This window comes from Amborella trichopoda, chromosome 2 (genome assembly GCF_054954075.1).
Source record: "Amborella trichopoda isolate Santa Cruz 75 chromosome 2, AtrichopodaSantaCruz75HAP2 v2.0, whole genome shotgun sequence".
NCBI classification, from domain to species: Eukaryota; Viridiplantae; Streptophyta; class Magnoliopsida; order Amborellales; family Amborellaceae; genus Amborella; species Amborella trichopoda.
Window position 1 is genome coordinate 29,988,578 of NC_142337.1, and position 19,085 is coordinate 30,007,662.

At 38.6% G+C, this 19,085-nt stretch overlaps 1 non-coding gene across 1 annotated transcript in view; it reads right to left on the reverse strand.

The window, feature by feature from the left end:
- Positions 1 to 7,754: 7,754 nt before the first annotated feature.
- LOC18426315 (cytochrome P450 97B2, chloroplastic) overlaps positions 7,755 to 19,085 on the reverse strand; it is a 50,910-nt gene continuing 39,579 nt past the window's right edge. The window contains exons 15-17 of the transcript XR_016050410.1: positions 8,622 to 8,704; positions 8,288 to 8,417; positions 7,755 to 8,174 (exon numbers count right to left, since the gene is read on the reverse strand). This is a non-coding gene — a transcript (cytochrome P450 97B2, chloroplastic). The remainder of the gene's footprint in view (positions 8,175 to 8,287; positions 8,418 to 8,621; positions 8,705 to 19,085) is intronic.

Genomic DNA, 19,085 nt, shown 5'->3' on the forward strand with positions numbered 1-19,085 from the left:
TAGATCTTGCCATGAAAATTGAGAGGGACAGAGAAGAGTCCTGGTTAAGAAAGAAGGGAAGAATGGGGCCAGCCTAGTTGGGGAAACTTAGGTGGAAGACTCGACCACCTCCAAGGAGAAGTTTCAAGGGAAGAGATAACCAAATGAACAAGAACATTCAGAAGACCTTTCTGGGCAACATAAGGGAGAACCAGCGACTAACGTGCCCATATTATGGGAAGGACAATCACTCTGCAGCTGAGTGTGGAGCATGTTTTAGATGTGGTAAGTCTAGGCACCTGATCAAAGACTATCCAATAAAAGGGCCAGAAAACCAACCTAAGACTCAAAGTCGGGTATTTTCTCTCATAGAACGAGAAGCCAAGTCATCTGCCTCTGTAATCCGAGGTACGCTCTTTATTTGTGGCATGGAAGCTAAAATTCTGATTGACCCTGGATCATCTCACTTTGCATGCCACATGAATGCTAGACATGCACTTCTTGACTGACTTTGGTAGTACGTACACCTATGGGAGAATCTTTAGGAATTGATATTGTTTATAAACACTGTGGAGTCTTGCTTGAATGATGTGTCTTACCTATAGACTTGCTAATGTTAGACATTCAAGATTTTGATGATATTTTGAGCATGGACTGGTTGTCCACACATTATGCAACAGTATATGGCTATGATAAAATTGTAACATTTAGATGCCCAAATCAGTCTGAGTTGAAATTTGTGGGCATTAAGGATAGCTCCCCTCTACACCTTATTTCGGCCCTTCGGGCTTCTCGCCTGTTGGCCAAAATATGTGTTGGGTATTTGGCCTATATAGTAGAGAATCGAGATGTCCAGTCCAAGTTAGAAGAGATACTAGTGGTGAGGGAATATCTCGAAGTTTTTCTTGAGGAGTTGACCTCTTTGCCTCTAATCAGGGAGGTAGAATTTGAGATAAATGTTGTTCCAGACACCGTTCCCATCTCTAAAGCCCCTTATAGGATGGCCCCAGCCAAATTAAAGGAACTAAAAGAACAATTGCAATAGTTGTTGGAAAAGGGGTTCATTCGACCCAGTGTGTCACCTTGGGGTGCACCAGTCCTATTTTTGAAAAAGAAAGATGGGTCTTTAAGGCTTTGTATAGACTAGACAGTTGAACTAGGTCACTGTAAAGAATAAATACCCCTTGCCTAAAATTGATGATCTTTTTTACCAACTTCAAGAAGCCCAAGTGTTTTCTAAGATTGACCTTCAATTAGGCTATCATCAACTGCGGGTCAAGGAAGAAGATGTCCCTAAAACTATATTCAGGACTCGATATGGACACTATGAATTATTGGTAATGCTGTTCGGGTTGACCAATGCTCTGGTTGTCTTTATGGATTTGATGAATAGAGTTTTTAGACCGTTTTGGATGATTTTGTGGTGATCTTTGTAGATGATATTCTGGTATATTCAAGGAACCTGGAAGAGTATGGGCAACACTTAAGAATGGTCCTCCAAACTCTAAAGACGGAGAAGTTGTACGTTAAATTGTGGAGAGTGAATTTTGGCTTCCAAGCGTGGCCTTCTTTAGGCACGTTGTATCTAAGGATGGGGTCGCAGTTGACCCTTGTAAAATTGAAGTTGTACTTCAATGGGGAAGACCGACAAATGTGACTAAGGTTCGCAGTTTTTGGGACTGGTAGGATATTATAGCGCTTCGTAGAAGGGTTCTCAAATATAGCACTCCCCTTGACTCGCGTAACCCAAAAAGAAGTGAAGTTTGTATGGACAGATGATTGTGAAATAAGTTTTCAAGAACTAAAAAAGAGACTGACCACGGCCCCGATACTAGCCTTACCCGAAGGGAACAAGGATTTTGTGGTTTATACTGACGCCTCTCATAAAGGGCTTGGATGTGTGCTGATGCAACGAGGGAAAGTCATAACGTATGCCTCCAAACAGTTAAAGTCGTACGAGAAAAATTACCCAACTCATGAGTTGGAACTCGAGACTGTAGTGTTTGCCTTGAAAATCTGGAGACATTACCTCTATGGGGCTCAACTTAAGATATTTACATATCATAAGAGCCTCAAGTATCTATTTTCTCATAAAGAGTTAAACATGAGGTAAAGAAGATGGATGGACCTACTGAATGATTATAAATGTACCATCAATTACCAACAGGGCAAGACCAATGTAGTAGCAGATGCTTTGAGCCGAAAGCCCATGGTATCAATGGCACATCTGATGATTCGAGAGATAAAACTATTAGAAGATGCAGTAGAGTGGCACCCAACAGTACCCCTTAGCGATGGGGTAGGAATGACTGCTTGTATGAGGATGGAGCCCTAGCTCTTTCAACAAATTCGAATGGCACAAAAGGAAGTGGCACAGTTTGTCTCTAAGTGCTTGACGTGTCAGCAAGTAAAAGCTGAACATCAGAAACCCGCCGAACTGTTGCAACCTCAAAAAATATTTCCTTGATTCGGGAGAGAAACAAGACTACTCAGAGTCGGCATAAGAGTTATGCTGATAATCGAAGGAGAGATCTTGAGTTTGAGGTGGGTGATTAAATTTTCTTCAAAGTATCGTCAAGGTATTATACGATTCGGCAAGAAATGAAAATTGACCCCACGATTTATTTGACCTTTTGAAATTCAAGAAAGAGTTGGGAATATGGCTTAGCGACTTGCCCTACCACCTGAGTTGGCGAATATTCATGACATGTTCCATGTATCACTGTTAAGGAAATATCAGCCGGACCCGTCCCATGTTCTGAGTATGAACCAATTCTGATCAGATAAGACTTGCCTTATATTGAACGACCGATTGAAATAATGGACAGGAGAATGCAAGTGTTACGTAATAAAGAAATTCCTCAAGTCCGTGTGTTATGGCAATATCACTCAAATTAAGAATCGACATGCGATCGAGAAGATGAAATTCGGGATAAGTACCCCGGGTTGTTTGACTAACTAAGACACGATTTTGAGGACAAAATCCTATTTAAGAGGGGGATGATGAAACAACCCAAACTTTCCCGGCAAGAGAAAGTACGTACGACGGTGAAGAGAGAAGAAGAAGAGAAAGTACGTAAGGCAGTGAGAGAGTGTGCACAGCGGTGAAGAGAGAAGAAGAAGAGAAAGCGTGCATGACGGTGAGAGAGTGTGCACAACAGTGAAGAGAGAAGAAGAGGAAGTGCGCACGACGGTGAAGAGAGAAGAAGAAAAAGTGGGCACAGTAGTGAGAGAGTGCGCACGGCAGTGAAGAGAGTGCGCACAGCGGTGAGAGAGTGCGCACGGCAGTGAAGAGAGAAGAAGAGAAAGTGTGCATGGCGGTGAGAGAGTGCACACGACAGTGAAGAGAGAAGAAGAAGAGAAAGAGTGCACGACGGTGAGAGAGTGAGCACGGCAGTGAAGAGAGAAGAAGAGAAAGTGTGCACGGCAGTGAGAGAGTACGCATGGCAGTGAGAGAGTGCGCACGGCAGTGAAGAGAGAAGAAAGAGAGTGCGCACAACGATGAGAGAGTGCGCACGACGGTGAAGAGAGAAGAAGAAGAGAAAGTATGCACGACAGTGAGAGAGTACGCACGATGGTGAAGAGAGAAGAAGAAGAGAAAGTGCGCACGATAGTGAGAGAGTGCGCACGGTAGTGAGAGAGTGCGCACGACGATGAGAGAGTACACACGGTGGTGAAGAGAGAAGGAGAAGAGAAAGTGCGCACAGTGGTGAGAGAGTGCGCACAGCGGTGAAGAGATAAGAAGAAGAGAAAGTGCGCACGACGGTGAAGAGAGAAGAAAAAGAGAAAGTGCGCTACACTGTCGAGCTTGTGCGTGACTCATGGATGCCACTTGCCTACTGCATACTGCCACAGCAGCCACCTTTCAAACTACAGCTACATGGAAACCCCAAGCTGCCACCTCACACTTTTGAAGTACATAAGCCTCTCTCTCTTTCCCTCACGTCGTGTTCTCACTCTTACAAGACAAGCACTTAGCATTTGCAACCCCCTTTTTTAACCTTTGTTGGAGCCCAAATTGAGGAGCTTGAGGAGTGAGTTGTGGGACGAAATATGGGAACACCATTGCACAGACAAGGTAAGTGGGTCAACTATCTTGTAGGTCCTTAAGCATGGATTTAGCATGAATTAAGTATAAGAATGAGCATGAGTAGATGCATGAATAGTGGATATCTGCGTACACTGTTATACCATGATTTCCAGCACTTTAGTTTGCCTTTGCATGCCCAAAATGAGTATCAACTATTCCTTGCTTTCTATGGAAAACCTATGATTAAGTTCTTATATGTATCTAATGGTCAAAAAAAAGGCCTTATGTTAAGATGTAGCATAAATTTGCGATTAATTGGTTGTCATTTTGGATAATGCTACAACTGTACTGTAATTTCTTATAAGGTTCTATGTTTTTGTAATCTACTTTTGACTTATCAAATGAGGTCCAAATGACCTTAAATCATTGCCATTGGAAAGATATATGTGTCTACTAAAATATTCATGTTTGAATCTTGCTCAAATTATTTATGCATGAAGAGTTATCCTTCAAAATGTGAAATTTTAGTAAAATTTTAGAACTGATGTCTCTGTTGTCACGAATTTGACTGACCAAAAAGAATCTGTTTTCTTCTAAATCAATTCCATTTGAAAGATCTATGAGTATGCTTGAAATCACATGTTGAACATATTTCGAAATTCCTCCTAAATTGAGAGTTATACAATTATTTACGAAGATATGTCATTGTGGATAGATATCATAAAAATCCAGAACCATTACTTTGGTTGTCACGAACTTTTGAATGCCCAAATGGAGTCCAAATGTTCTCAAACTACCCTTGTTTGAAAAATACATGTTTTGTTCGAATTTTGATTTTGAAAACACTTCAAAATGCCTTATGGATTGAATGTTATAACTGTGCTAAGTGGGACATGTCACTGTCCGAACTGCACAGCAGGTTACAAATGGAATGCCTCCTTTCTAATGAGCTTTTGAAGGGTCAAACGGGGTCCAAACACTTTCAAACTACTCCCATTTGAAAGATACGCGTATCTAGTGAACATTTGGTTTCGAAACCATTTCCGGGTTCCAAATGGATCGAGCTTTATGGGCTTGTATGTGATAGGAAGTCACTATCTAAAATTGCAGAAAAATAAGATATTGTGATTTTGTTATATGTGATTATGTTATGTGTGCCATGACTGCTACACAATGGGTCCTCCATTTGTAGTGGATACTGTGATTCTGTTATATGTGTCATGATCGCTACGCAATGGGTCCTCCATTGGTAGTGGATACTGTGATTCTGTTATATGTGTCATGACTGCTACGCAATTGGTCCTCCATTGGTAATGGATATTGTGATTCTGTTATGTGTGTCATGACCGCTACGCAACGGGTCCTCCATTGGTAGTGGATACTGTGATTCTGTTATATGTGATTTTGTTATATGTGTCATGATCGCTTCGTAATGGGTCCTCCATTGGTACTAGATATTGTGATTCTGTTATATGTGAGACTGCTATGTGTGCCCTAACCACTACACAATGGGTCCTCCATTCATAGTTGGATTTGTGATTCTGCCATACTGAAAACTGATATTTGTGATATGATCACTACGCAATGGGTCCCCCATTGGTAGTCAGGTATATTGTACTTTGACTCCTATAATAAGGGTGGAGTCGAGGAGTGACTGTGAATAACAGGGTGGGTCGCGCCCCCTAAATTATTATAGGCACTATGCATTAGGCCCTCCAATGGTAGTGTAACGCACTCTCGTCTGAAGGCGTAAATAGATGACCTTGTCTTGCAATGCCTCAGCCTATCGAAAACCTCAAAGCGCGTTAGGGATTATGTGCGTGAGTGAGGACATTACAAAATGGGACCTCCATTTATCATTGTCCTCCCTCCTGAATGAGGGTAGAAGTTCCAAATACAGGATTGGCTTAGCCTGATTGATGTGGCTTCTACTTCGAGAGTAAATAGATATGTTCTGTCTGTCTGACTTAGGCTTTCCATGTGAACATCTGACTTTGACTGTAATAAGCATAGATGTATCCGCCATCTCGAGAACAATGGATACTCTGATATCTGCATGTTACTCTCTTTATATACGACAAATATATATAATCTGATGCATGATCCTACTCTGTAATGCCGGTATGATTTATGTTGAACCGTAGACCATGTTATTATATATATATGCATGTAGGTGGCAATGCAAGGGCACTTATCTACTTACTAGGCGTTTAGCGCATTCTTTTCATTTACCCATTTGTGTAGAGTGTTAACCGACCATCCTTGAGGGGGCAATTGGACAGTGGTGGCAGGCGGCTGAAGCTCGAGACTGATCAAGGAACTTTTTGATAGTACGTGTCACGTGGCTGGGCCACAATGTTGTTTTAATGTATACTGTCTTGTTTATGTCCGGCCGGTAGTGTCTTGGACATAATTGTAAAGAACCTTTGGAGATTTTATATGTACTTAATGTTTTAATTTGTGCAATTTTATGTGGCTTGATGAATGAGTTTTTATTTTCTATCGTGGTTTGCTTTGATTCCGTATTTCTAAACGCATTGAGCCACTCCCACCTGAGTGACGTTCGCTACCTTTGGTCACGATCCCGCCCTATGTCCCCCTCCGACTGGTACGATACGGGTCAGAGGGCGAGGTCGTGTGACAAGGCGACTTTTCGCGTGCACTCTAAGGCACTGGGATCTAAGAGGGCACGGTCATCTGGTTGCATCCGCCCCCTCTATAACCAGGTAAGCCTTACCTCAAATCTTTCTTTTCTTGGTTCGAACCACACACACCGCACTACCCAAACCTTATCTTAATGGCCATCGGGTCACCCTCATGCATACATATGCACGCACTCTAGAGGGGCGCGGCACACATTTTCTTTTTTGTTTTAGAAACATAAAAAAGGGAAGAATTTGAGGTTTTAATAAAGGGTTTTCGCAAATTGACAAACCAAGGCCGACCAATGTGTAGTAAACTCCTCTCCTTGCTTTGTCATCAATCTACACGTGTAGGCTTCATCAACACCACTAGGATCCAGACAAGTCAGTGATAAATACTATGAATAGAGACTAGGCAGTTGTCTTTCCTTGAATGTTAACATTAGGTCTTCTCACATTGACTAAACCCTTCCTTGAGAATTCTTTCATTTCAGGACCATTCATTCCCTTAGCCACATTTGAATCAAGTCTTCCATCTAATAAGACTATCGAGTGGAGTCTTCACCTTCTTCAAGAGAGAAGAGAATCTAAGCTAACTCTATCTTAATTATTTTTGATCCACTGTCGAAAAGGGGAGAGGATCAGCAAGAGAGGGGAGCCACAACATCAAGGTTTTGAACTCAAAGTCAACAATGTAATCAGTTTTTTAACACTTAAAAGTTTAATATTTAACATTTAGAATAAATTAAAGCTGCACCCTTTGACTTTCACACCTCGGCCGTATGGGGAAAAAAGCACGTGGTATAAAATAAACTGTTTGTTTTATTTATTTTTTTACATTTGTTTAGACTTTGCACATATCTTTTCTAATGTCTAACATCTTAAAAGAATGAAAGTTTTACCCCATAGGTTGGATCCTCCAACATGCAGTCAAAAAAACAAGAATACCACCTAGTCATTGTAGCTTTCTACTGTTAAACATGAAATTAAAGAACCACCAATACGAACCGAGAATTGGCATACTAACCAGCGACTCCTGATCCGAATTGATAAACTATTGAACATTGATTGAAAGAAATTAAGGATCTAGAAGCTTCGAGTGCTTTCGTCATAAAGACATTACGATTGAGGAGGTCAATTAAGAATCTAAAGTTAAATACAGGTACATAGCCATCATCACTTACAGACAATGAAACAAGAGAGACAGACATTCTCATTCCATTTACCATTTGAAAACACGAAAAGAAATGGCATAAAAGAATTACATAATATAGACATAAAAGCAGAAGCTACCGGTTCACGGCATTAGGCCTCCTTTTCCTTAACTTGCACCATAGGCCATCTTTTGTATGGATGGTGGCCTCAGTGACTGCCTCCATATATTCTGGGGGATACCTCAGCTCTGCATCAAACCTGTGCAACAGCAATGCTAGTGCAATCGTGGACTCCATGAGGGCAAATTGGTCTCCCAGGCACTTGCGTGGTCCACCACCAAATGGGAGGAAAGCGAAATCTGAGATGATCTGTGGCATCATGCAAAACACGGAGATATCACTGTTCTAATACAAGGAAAGCAGTGGTATTTGTGAACTTCATAATCTCAGCTGTAACGTTGGGTTTTTAGTTGGGAACTAACCTCATTTGGGTATAAGGCTCCAAGGCTTCGCTTTGGATCAAACCTTGCCCACCCTTCGACTTCACTTTTCTTGGGTCTCAAGAATCTCTCTTGCTCAAATTCATACGGTCGATCCCATAAATAGTGGCACCTGTGAAGGTTATATACTTGAAGGCAGGGAAAGACACTCACTACAAGTCATTTTCAGATGAAAAATTAAATAAGACTACATGATAATTGTAGCTTTGGAACATTTTAACTGAAAAATGATCAAGGTATGGTGCAAGAGGATGATGATGAAAAACAAGGCAAATTTGCAAGTATAAGAATAATTATAAACAAAAGATTATTTTACCCAAGAAGATGGAACTGTGAAACATTGAAAGGAGACACTCGCATGAATATAAAGTCCACACTCTGAGACAAAGCACTAGAAACCTGTCGATGACTCCATCATTAATAATTCTATGGCCTTGCCATCTAACAACTAAGAATATAGGAGAAGAGACAAGTTCTATTGAAAAATTAAATAGGAAAAGGGTAGAAAACTAGAAAGTTCTTCGAAGGGAAGGAACCCTAGGCATGTGATATAGAGCACAGTTTTGACCATGCAATACACTACTTTTATGTTTTAGGCAATTGAAATACATTACTTGCACAATGGTTCTTTAATCATAGTTATGATTTTATATAAATTTCTGTTTCATATAATTTTAAACAAATACTTAACCCCTTCAAATAAAACTAGGCTTCATTGAAAAATGAAGTCAACTTTTTCATTGGTTTGTAAAAAAATTTCTTATTACAAGTTATTAACATTTGAGAATATCACAGTTAAACAAAGGTAAGACATGATTGTCATTGTCAATTGGATCCTCAAGGTTCACCTTGTTGAGAGCCTCAAGTCCATGGAGGCAATAAGAACACAGTTTGTTCAAGAGATTCTTGCAATAAGATATGTCCTTGATCACAAGGACTCCAGCAGAACAATAAGTTTGTATATAAACTTTATAGTCACGTAACTATCTTGATTCTTCGGAGCAAGGTTCATAAGTTGTATTAACTACCAAGGTTAAAAGTTCACCCGCCTTAGAGGCTTGAGGCAGGCCCCAGGTGCCTAGGCAAGCATAGGAGCCGAGGATGGGGTTACTTGAGGTACCTGCCTTGCCGGCAGGCAGTCACCCCCCAACCCCTACCAAAATAGGCCCTCGTGCAGGGCCAAACATGGTCATTTTGGGGAGGTTTCTAACCTCCCAAATCCTTGATTTAGTTTTTAGATAGAGAAACGCATTTAAAAACCAAGATTAAAAAGTGATTTTCAAAGGTTCAAATTATTTCATAAGAGATTGTGAGATCAAAGACAGGTTAAAGGGGCTGCTTTTGCAGGTAAAGGTCGCCCAATTCGAGCCAACTTTGATTAGATTTTGAGGGGTTAGTTTATTTCTATTTTTGGCTTGTGTTTATTAATATTTTACAAGATTTGGTTTTCTTTTACTTTTTCTACAAATTGGTATTGGAGTTGGGTTTTGAGTTTGGATGTGTTTATCATTTTTAGTTATTTTATTTTTTTAATATTCAATTTAGCTTTTTGTATTTTTTTATAGTTTCGATTTTTTATTTTGCACCTTTTGGATATTGTAAAATTTAAGTATTAGTTTGGGTTTCTTGATCACTTTTTTCAACACTCGGTTTTGGTTTAGACACTTTTTCCAATAAGTTTTGACTTTTGTGATCTTTTTTGTACCTTCAAATTCAATTTTTGGAAATTTTGGTTTTGTAAATTTGTTCTAGTATAGGTTTGGGATTCCGGATGGATTTTCTCATGATTTTATTTTGGTTGAGTGATTATGACAATACTTGGATTTTGATTTTATGATTTCTTTTACTATTGAATTTTGATTATGGAACTTTTGGTAAATTTTTCCTAGTATGGGTTTGAGTTGCATTATGACCTTTTTGGAGATTCAGAATTGGTTTTGTAACTTTATGTAATAGTGGGTTTGTAGTTTGTTTACTTCATTCAAGATTAAAGTATAATTTGTTGCATATTGTATGCATTCAAATTTATGTTTTGATTTGTTAAACTTTTCCGTTGATGTATCTGAGAAAACACACAATACAGAGTTCACTTTAGACATAGCAGACAAGTGTATAAAGCAGGTGGATGAACAATATATCATTTGGGTAGTTACAAATATGTGTAGCTAGAATGTTGGTTGCCACACCATTGAGGGAGGAGGCAACATCGTCTTTGGATTCCATACAAGACGCATTGTATCAAGCTCGTACTTGAGGCATTAGTAAGCTGAAAATTATTTACTTCAACAACAAAGAAACGAAAACCCTTATTGCTTCCATGTACAACCACACTCAAATACTGGTCATGATGAGGAAATTCATTGAGAAGAGGGAGTTTATGAGGCCAAGGGTGAAGACATTTGCAACTTCTTATTTGCCTCTTAAGCTCTACTAGTAATATGCACTTACATTGCACGTGTATTAAATATTACTTATTAAAATAAAATTCTAATATTAAAATAAAATTATCAAAAGGCATATTCAATCATAGAGAGTCTATAGAAAGAGATTTTTATTGATCCATCTTCACGTATGGACTTCTATTAGATAATAATCATTTTTTCATATTTTAATTATTAATTTTTAGTAAATATATAATTCACTTATAAGTATCAAGTATTTTGCAGAATAAAAAATCAAAACACAAAAACATATCACATAAAGCTTCAAAAAAAGTTTATAATTCTGTTTATAACTTGAATTTTGAAGTAATTATGTTTCTAAATATAATTTTAACTATATGATTTAGACGGAAGTAGTGGAAGAGATAAGTGACCTACGATCTGATTGATAGTATGGCCTTGATAGAACGGAATGGCGGAATAGGATTCATGTAGCGGACCAAATAGTTGGGATAAGGCTAGACAATGATGATGATGATAAATTTCAATTATATTATTCACCTATATAATTTGCATTTACATTACTTATTATTTTGTTTTCTTTCTTTGTATTTTTAATTAATATTATACACTGATATAAATAAATTTAATTAATATTCTACACTGATATAAATAAATAATATTCATTATAGCTTTATAATTACAATAATAATATCGTTAATGATATTGAAATAGTTGCAATTTTTAATATTATAATAGTTACATCTAACAACAATAATCATAATCAAAATCATTAAAAACAATAATTTTTTTTAATATAAAAAATTAATATACATAGAGGGTAGAGAGATAATACATTGAGACAAAGAGGGAGAATGATGGCGTGCATGTGGGGGAGGGGGAGGGAGGCTTATACATTCCTTTAATGTAGGAGAGATAAAGATTTGATTCCCTTAATGTAGGAGAGATAAAGAAGTGAGGGAATATATTCAGAGAGAGAGAGAATGGTGATGATGGTAATTGTGAGCATTAATTAATGGGAGTGGTTTCCATAAGGTGGCAATCTTTAAACAATCCAATTAAGGCGCACCTTCAAATTTGATCATAACATATAATTTTGATGTAAAATATTCTTAGGATTATCTTAAAATCTATTTCATATCTAATTATAAAATTTTAAACTTCAAAAATGGTTAAAATCAAGTAGATCTATAAATGAATGAAAATTTTGAAAATGGACGGTCAAGATAATGTGTTGTAAGATGCACTATTTCTAAGACTCAAAATCCTTTTTTTTTCATAATCATACATCTCGATGTGAAGATGCTCAATTAGAGGGTTTCTCAACATTAAAACAATCTTTTCCGATGGATTTTTGAAGTGCATCCGTAGTTCTACATTTAAGGTTGGAACCTTGTATAAATTTTTTCCTTAATTAATAGTTAATGATAAAAACAAGATATGTACAAATAAGAAGGGCAAAATGAAGAAACAAAAAAAAGACACTTGGCGTGAGGGTCATCCACTCGCTTTATATATAATAATATACTGGCCCACAAAGACAAACTCAAGGCAATATTTATCTCTGAACAATGGAGCAAGAGCAAGTGATCCAAGCATGCAAAGTGATGTAGGCGGACTTCACATAGTGATCCAAGAGCTACCTTTAGGACTTCAGAGGCTAAATCAGCTTCTTAAATTTTAGTGTTATAGAGCTCATGCTATCATTTCTAGAAAGGGGCATGATAATCATTCTAGAATCAGAGCAATAAGATATGGCTTCTAGAAATTGGGGTATCCTTTCCACCCCCCGCCTTTTCTTCTATCAGGATGAATTTGTCTTACTATTTTATCAAGGGCAAAGGTGACACTACTAATTAAAGCTAAGTTTCAGATTGTAAATATAAGTCATTATAAGCTTTTTGCTTAAAAATTTTGGATTTTTGTTAGGCATTTCCTTATATGGACCAAAGGACAATAGGAGCTTCGTGTGTAAGCTTCAACTCTTATATTTTCGATCAAATTATCCAAGTTTTTGAGTCTACTATTTCTTTCTTCAATTTTGCATCATACGGTAGAAAAGCATGTCAATCCCAAAAGGCCCGAGATGCTGCAAGTTTGCATGGCAATAGCTAGAGGAGGGTGAGGTGGTCATGCTTGAGGTGGTAGATCCAAACCTATACAGAGAATTCAATAATCTGATGAGATTTGAGGAGCTGGCACAAGAGGTGCGTCACACCAGCTCTAACTGAGGTTCATCCATTCATGATGGATGGGTCTAATTCTGCAGAGGAGGTGAACCCGTTCAATAAACAGAGAAGAGAAAATCCCACATTAAAGGCTTGGTTGGTTTGGGTTCTTTAAGGGTAGGGTCGTGGTATTTGTTAGGATGTGATGCAAAGATCACACCTTATGGCCTTATGGTATTCTCCCTCTTGTTAAAGGGTATTTTTGTCACTAAAAATATGCCTTTTTAGTGGAGGCTATTAAAAGAGTTTTGATAAAGAGAGAAACGTGTGTGGTGAGTGAGGGAGCTATTGTAAAGAGAAAAGGGAACTTGTAGAGAGAGAAGCTTGGGGTTGAAAATTGGGGGTTTTGCAACAAAACCCTAACACCACCATTTGGGGCTCATCTTGGGTTGTTTTTGTCGGTATTTCTTCGCGACATTGGTGAATCGAATAAAGGAGTCGATTGTAGGTGGTTTTGTGTTAAAAAGTTCTTTCATTTGAGCTTCCCTTGAGATTGTATGAGGTAACTTTACATAACCCCAATCTTGTAAATTTTCCTCTTGATATTGCCGTCTTGCCCATGGACGTAGCCCATCTCGAGTGAACCATGTAAATATATATGTCCCTCTATATTTTTGTTTGTGTTGCGCTTTGATGATTTCCCATATTACTTGCTTTCTTTCTTATTTATTTTCTTGGGCATGTTACTTGAGTGTTGAAATCATTGTGGTCGAGTGCTCACCATCTAGTGGGATTTGAAATATCCCGATTTGCTCAAAAAGAGTTTACATCCGGGTTCATTGAAGATGAAGTATGCATGGTGGCATATAATTCAATATTCTATCAAAATTGGATACTTGATAGTGGAGCCACCCATCACATGTGCCTGCATAGATCATGGTTTGACTCATATGAGTCATGTGAAGGAGGATTGGTATTCATGGGTAATAATTCCACCAGCAAGGTGGTTGGAATGGGTTCGGTTCGTCAAAGGATGTTTGATAGGACTATTCGGGCAATTAAGGATGTTAAGCATGTGCAGGAACTAAAAAAGAACTTGATGTCCCTCTCTTCTCTAGATTTGGAAGGCTACAAGTTTACCTGTCAAGGTGGAGTAATTAAAATATCCAAAGGGACTCTAATTGTGATGAAAGGAGTCCTAGTTGGGAGCTTGTACAAGTTATTGGGAAACACAATAATAAATGATAAAGTGAAACCGTGGTAGAAGGTGAGGAAGTTCCATTTCATCTATGGCATAGAAGATTAGGGCATATGAGTGATAAAGGTATGGAGGTCTTGATGAAGAGGAATTTTATTCCTACACTTAGAAATTTTATTCCTACACTTAAAATTGATGGATCCGAATTTCGTGAGCATTGTGTCTATGGGAAATAACATAGACAACCTTTCAAGGTCGGGAAGCATGCAAGAAAGTGCAAACTTGATTACATTCACTTTGATGAATTGGCCCTTCACCAACTACATCTTATGGAGGTGCATTATATTTTGTTTTATTTGTTGATGACTTCTCAAGAAAAGTATGGATCAAAACTCTCAAGTTCAAAAGTGATGTGGTTTGTGCATTCAAGAATTTTAAAGCCGAAGTTGAAAAATCTACAGGGCTCACATCAAAGTTCATCAGACCGATAATGGTGGAGAATTTGTATCAAAAAAGTTCGAAAATTTTTGCAAGGCCGAGGGAATTACTAACCATTGTACAAATGCCTACAATCCTCAACAAAATGGTGTGGCCGAGAAGATGAATCGCACTTTGATGAAGCGTGCGAAGTGCATGTTCAGCAATGCCAGCCTAGAACAAGAATTATGGGTGGAAGCCACATCAATAACTTGTTATCTTATCAACCAATTACCTTCTGTAGCATTGGGAAGCAAAACTCCTAACGAGGTATGGTATAGAACTCCTAGTGACTACTTCGATTTAAAAACATTTAGTTGTGATGCCTATGCACTTATTCCAAGTTGTCAAAGGAACAAGTTGGATCTAAGGTCAAAGAAATGCATCTTTGTAGGTTATAACAAGGGTATAAAGGGATATCGGTTATGCGATCCAAGTACCCGAAAAATATTCACTGGTCGAGATTTACATTTTGATGAATCCAAGGTATTGGCAAAAGGGATGATGATGGACAATAGTCAAGAAGTACAACAAGAGAGCCAAGAATTTGAAAGCAACCGCGAAATACTTCCACCAAGTGCAACTATGCCTTATGAGAATATACCCATTGATCATAGTGAAGAGCATGAAGAACTAAGAAGTCAAGATGAAGAACCACATGGCCATCATGATGAAGTTGTGCCTTTGGCACTTAGGCGTTCTACTAGAGAAACTCGTGCACCCGGGTGGCACAAAGATTATGTGGATCCAAATACTTTGCATGCTTTGATAGCCGAAAATGAAGAGCCAACATCATTCCGTGAAGCCATTGATAGCAGTGGTACCGAGCATTGGAAAAGAGCTATGGAAGAAGAGATATTGGCCCTTCAAAGAAACAAGACTTGGGATTTGGTGGAGCGACTAAAAGGTAGAAAGGCCATTGGTTGTAAATGGGTACTCAAGATAAAGAAGGGGCCCGATGGCAAGTTTGAAAGATATAGGGAAAGATTGGTGGAAAAAGGTTTTTCACAAAAACAAGGCATTGACTTTAATGAAATTTTCGTACCGGTTGTCAAGTAGGTCTCAATTCGCTTGGTGTTTGGTTTAGTTGCTATGCATGTTTTAGAACTTGAGCAAATGGATGTGAAGACGGCTTTTTTGCATGGGGAACTCGAAGATGAAGTGTAGATGCAACAACCGGAAGGCTTCATAGAGAAAGGTAAAGAAGGACTTGTGTGCAAATTGAAGATGTCTTTGTATGGATTCAAACAAGCATCAAGACAATAGTATAGAACATTTGATATGTTCATGATGAGCCTTGGGCACACAAGAAGCAAGTATGACCATTGCATCTATTTAAAGTTCTTTGATGATGGTACATACTTGATTTCAGCCTTATATGTGGATGATATGCTTTTGGTGTGCAAAGATAAGGCAAAAATTAATGAGCTCAAGACTTCTTTGAACAAAAGATTTGAGATGAAGGATCTCGGACCACCAAGGCAAATCCTTGGGATTGAAATTGAAAGGGATTGAAAAAATGGAATTTTGTCATTATCTCAAAAGGGTTACATAGATAGGGTGCTTGAATAATATGGCTTTAAAGATGCATAACCGGTGAAGACACCGTTAGCGCCTCACTTTAAATTAACTTCAATGCAAAGTCCGAAGAAGGAAAAAGAAAGAACAAGCATGATTAAGGTTCCTTATGCAAATGCGAATGGAAGTTTAATGTTTGGCATGGTATGTACAATACTGGATATCGCGCATGCGGTTTGGTGTTCTAAGTCCGTTTATAGCAAACCTTGGAAAGGTTCATTGGGAAGCAACAAAATGGGTGCTTCGGTACTTAAGAGGCACAACTAGTTATGCAATCACATTTGGCAAGGTCTCAACCCAATTGCAAGGTTTTGTGGATGCAAATTTTGTCGGTAATCTTGATAAAGGTAGGTCGACTACTGCATTTATTTTTTGGTTTGCAAATGGACCAGTTAGTTGGATGTCAAGGATCCAAGATACGGTAGCATTGTCAACTATCAAAGTCGAGTACATGGTGGCAACGGAAGCATCAAAAGAAGTCGTGTGGCTTCAAGGGTTAATAGGTGAGATGGGCATTACGTGCAAGTCCATAGAACTATTTTGTGACAATATGAGTGCTATCCATTTGGTTCAAGGCACATATTGGTTCAATATCACTATATCCGTCAAGTTGTTAAAGAGTTTCATTGGTCAAGATCAAGACCAAAGACTAACTTCTCGAAATCTCAAGAAAGGAAAGAAGTGATGGTTTGGCAAGGCAAGGATGTGATTTTGCATCAAGGTGGAGATTATTGAGATGTGATGCAAAGATCACACCTTATGGCCCTATGGTATTCTCCCTCTTGTTAAAGGGTATTTTTGTCACTAAAAATAGACCTTTTTAGTGGAGGCTCTTAAAAGGGTTTTGATAGAGAGAGAAACGTGTGTGGTGAGTGAGGAAGCTATTGTAAAGAGAAAAGGAAACGTGTAGAGAGAAAAGCTTGGGGTTGGAACTTGGAAACTTTGCAACAAAACCCTAGCACCACCATTTGGGGCTCATCTTGGGTTGTTTTGTCAGCATTTCTTCGCGGCATCGATGAATCGAAAAAATGAGTCGATTGTAAGTGGTTTTGTAGTGGGAAATTCTTTTGTTTGAGATTTCCTTGAGATTGTCTGAGGTAACTTTACATAACTCCAATCTTGTAATTTTTCCTCTTGATAGTGAATACATCTTTCCGGTCTTGCCCAAGGACGTAGCCCATCTTAGGTGAACCACGTAAATGTGCGTGTCCCTCTCTATTTTCATTTGTATTGTACTTTGATGATTTCCCATATTATTTGCTTTCTTGTTTATTTATTTTTTCCAATTATATTGCACTTGTAATTACATCTTGGGCATGTTATTTGAGTGTTGAAATCATTGTGGTGGAGCTCTCACCACATCTAATGGGATTTGAAATATCCTGATTTGCTCAAAAAGGGGTAATTGTGTATCCCAATTTTACAACAATATTCAGGTAAATGTGCCTAAAATTTCAAGAAAGTTTTAGCTTGATGATATTCTAAATTGGGTTGCTAGTATCAAGACCTTTTAGTGGAAAGAAATATCAAAGGAGAAGAAGGTCAAATTCGTGGCTACTTAGAAGGACTAGAGCCTAATTTGGTGGTAGTGGTTACAAGTCGAGTTTGAAAAGAGAAGGATAAAATCGCAACTTGGAGGAAGATGAAGTCGCTAGGAAAAGTTTGTTCCCTTTGATTATGCAAAAAATATATTTTAGATATTTGAACATCTTCTACAAAAAGAGTTGAGCATGCAAGAGTACAGAAATGAGTTACCTATTGATGAGAAAACAATATCAACAGAATGATGAACGGTCTGTTGCAAGGTATGTGAGTCGCATGAAAATCCAGATTCGAGATGAGTTAATTTTGCATTGAATTTTCAATCTCGAATACACATATCAACCAGCCCTAAAAGTTGAAACAAAGTTCAAGAGGAGCTTTGTAAATAACTTCTCTGGTTGGGGGTCGTCTTCAAAGAAACAGAGAGTGGTTGTTTCAAGTTATTGGCTCAGTGATGTATCCAAAGACAATAAAGGCCCTGCTGAAAACAAGCATCTTCAAATTCCGGAAGAGGGGATGAATATGAAGTAGGCATCGATGCGGGTCTATCTATGATGAAGAGCCTCTTGAAGAAAATGTTTTAAGGGGATGAAGATTAGGAAAGAACATGTTGCATAGTACAGATGACGGATCTGCTTGGTGCAAGGTATTTTGCCTATGGATGCAACTCATATATTATTGAGTCACCCATGGCATAATGATCAATCTCTTATACACCATGGAAAACATAATACACATACTTTTTGGAAGAATGGGGGTTAAGATCACTTCTCAACTTTTAAAGGAGGGCAATCAGGAAAGGGGCTGGGGTCGTGGTGTTAGCATCCACACACCCAGTTACCACATCGTGGTATCCATTCCTACCGCCGACACCCCCAATTAACTCCTTCAAAATGTAATCCCTAATCTATTGAAAAAACGGGTAGGGGCCTGTCTCCCCCACTGAATTACCCAAAAAAAAAAACAAAGGAGGGCAATCAGCCTGCATCGAAGGTGGAGGGAGAGGCCATATTCACATTTGTTGGGATCGGGAGCAAAAGCGGGAGCGGGAGCGGGAGCAGGAGCAGGAGCGGGATCGGGATTGGGATCGATAGCAAGGGATCCTGAAAGGCTAGAAGATCCCTATGGTTGGGATTGCCGCCCATACAATACATATGTTAAGGATCGAGATCCCCAAATATTAGGGATCTCGATCTCAACCTTTTAACATCTCAATTTCAACATTTTTGGGATACAATGCGTATGTTAGGGATCGAGATCCCCAATTATTAGGGGCCTTGATCCCAACCTTTGGCATCTCAATTTCAACATTTTGGGGATCATGCTGCCAACCATAAACAGTATATACAGTCCATGACTATATGTATTCTTTAAAGTAAGGATCTCTTTACTTAGAACCATCAAGCAATGCAACA